Below are 3088 nucleotides of genomic sequence, written 5' to 3' on the forward strand. Positions count from 1 at the left end.
GAAAGCTGGAAAGCCTTGGAAGGAGGCAAATAACTCAAAGATTAAAATAATAATGACCAATTGAAAAGTTGGTTATTGGCCATTCTATTACATACTGAAAGTTATCATACCCACCCACCCCTTTAAAGCAATACTGACCCTTTCCTATAAAAATCATAGGAATATGTCAGGGTAGCAACACAGAAGATCTGTTAGTAGTTTGAAGATCTTTTAGGAGGGTTGGGTGAATGCAAGTGCACGGGGCTGGGAGCTTTGAGGGAAAATATTCCCGGTGCAGCACATACTAGTTTATAATGACACGTTCCTATGATTTTTATAGGAACGTGTTGGTATTGCTCTAAGGCTCCACTCCATTTATAGTATCTTTACCTACAACGACACCTTTTTGTTCTTTTATAAGGGCTGACCTCTAAATTAATGCTCTTCTGGTAGTTTTGGGGAGAGATGTATCTGAAATATGGACCTATTTGTGAGTTTCACAAGCTTGTGGGTCTCCGAATTGCAAAGTTAAAGGGGTTGTTCACCTTTGAGTTAACTTTTCATATGATGTAGGGAGTGAAATTCTGAGATAATTTGCAATAATTGTATTATTTGTGGTTTTTGAGTTATTTATCTTTTTTTTTTATTTATTTCTCCAGTTTGCAATTTGGCTGCTAGGGTCCAAATTATACCCTAGCAACCACACACTGATTTGAATAAGAGGCTGGAATATGAGCAGGAGAGGCCTGAAGATGAGAAAAAGTAGCAATAACTATATATATATATATATATATATATATATATATATTACCGGTGGTCAGTGTGTCCCATTTGAAAGCTAGGAAGAGTCATAAGAAGGCAAATAATTAAACTAAATATAAGATATAAATAATGAAGACCAATTGAAAAAAAGTTGCTTTGAATTGGCGATTCTATAACATACAAAAAGTTAACCTGAAGGAGAACCACTCCTTTGAGTTGGGTAGAGGGTTGGTTGTAGGCAATTTAGTGTTTTATCTCTAGAAAAATTAAATGGGGATATCACGTGACTCACACATGGAGGCCAAACATTGTCCCACATAGATCTCCAGCTCACTATCTGTTTTGGTATGTGCCTGTTCCTCTCTTCTGGTGAGCACACGTGTTCAGTAAACCTCTTGGTATCCACTGCTAATGGCACAAGCTGATGCTTTGGGAAAACCATCTATGTTTTCCAATGAGTGGGTAGGACTTTAACAGCCATTTGTTTTCCTGAGAGGCCATCCTGGCCATACACTATATAAATATATATTTAGTATTTATTAAAGTATAAAGCTGCTGCTGATAAATAGCAGAAAATAATGAAACGATGTAATGTATTAAAGGGGTGGTTCACCTTTACGTTAACTTTTAGTAAGTTTTAAACAACTTTTCAATTGGAATGGAATCTGGAGGTGGGTGCACTATTGCACTTCCAGACCCTGTGGTATGTCCTGAAGGATACAGGCTGACTTGCAGCCGTCATGGTATGAATTTCTTGAGCAGAGAAGCCCTTTCTCTGAAGAATTAGGGTCTCAGCCAGGCTGTTAAATCCAATAGGGCTTGATTGAGATGGAGAATGGGACCCTGGGAAAGTAGGTCTGGAGCTGTTGGGAAGCACCACTGTTTTGTCACACTAAGGGGCACATTTACCGAATGAAGGATTAGAAAAAAAAAATACTTCGAATTTTGAATGTTTTTTTTGGCTACTTCCACCATCGAATTGGCTACTTCGACCTTCAACCACGACTCGAACGATCAAACTAAAAAAACGTTACACTATTCGATAGCCGAAGTACTGTCTCTTTAAAAAAAACTTCGACCCCCTACTTCGCCAAGTAAAACCTACCAAACATCAATGTTAGCCTATGAGGAAGGTCCCCATAGGCTTTCTAACAAATTTGTGATCGAAGGAAAATCGCTCGATCGAACGATTTTTCCTTCGATAGATCGCAGGAAATGCGGTAAATCCTTCGACTTCGATGTCGAAGGATTTTACTTCGACGGTCGAATATCGAGGGTTAATTAACCCTCGATATTTGACCATTAGTAAATGTGCCCCTTAGTGTGAACAGATCTAAGAACCAAGCTCTGCCTGGCTAATGTAAAGCCACGAGGATCAAAGTGCCCTGTTCCCTCCTGATCTTCTTTAGTACCCTTGGGATGAGAGGTAGAGGAGGGAAGACAAATAAAGTTCCAGGGTGTCATGAGTGCAACCACTCCTAGGGTTAGTGGATCCTTGCAGCAAGCCATGAAGCATGGAACTTTGCGGTTGGTCCATGAGATCTACCCCCAGAGCCTTCTGTAGGACACTTGACACTGGGGTATCCACCTGAGGAGGGGTTGATCATTTATCTAGGGCTTCTTGAGGAAAAGCATATGACCTTTGAATGTGGTGATTAAATTGTAATCTCCTCTAGGGTGATCCCATTCGTACATTTAAAGAGAGATGAGGATGAATGTCATCTTCCTCCTCTGCTGGGTCTGAAGGTAGCTCACCATCACTAAGAGATTGGTTGTCCCAGGGTGGTGAACCTGGAGGGGAGCAATTTTACTCAGAGGGTGGTGAAGCAGAATGTTTGGGAGGTTTTGACCTAGAGATTGGACTTTTCTGGTCCAGTCTGTCCAAGAGTTTTTGAAACAAGGCTGCTAATTTTGGGATACCTGCGGACAAGTGAAATGCCCAAGCCAGAGGCTCTGAATTTGAGCTTGATCTGGATGACTGCCCCTGGGCAACCAGTGGAGTATCTAAAAAGCTGAAAAATTATCTAAAAAATGAAGACCAACTGCATATTGTTGCTACATCATACTAAACGTTAATTTAAGGTGTAAAATAAGGTGTACAACTCCTTTAACTGCTTACTGAGCTGCAACAGGGAACACGAGAGCTGGGAGAACGGAACAAATTAATTTTTTAACCGTAAATTTTAGAAAAATGGAAATGTACCCCAAAAATTCACTTTAATCGTTGCAGTCTGCTCCCATCTACCCAGTACTGCACTTGTGCAAATACAACACAAATGAATAAAGCTCTGAGGCTGCTGGAGTAGCCACATAACCATTACAAAATAACCATTACAAAATAACCAAA

The sequence above is a fragment of the Xenopus laevis genome, chromosome 9_10S (assembly GCF_017654675.1).
Source record: "Xenopus laevis strain J_2021 chromosome 9_10S, Xenopus_laevis_v10.1, whole genome shotgun sequence".
Lineage (NCBI taxonomy): Eukaryota > Metazoa > Chordata > Amphibia > Anura > Pipidae > Xenopus > Xenopus laevis.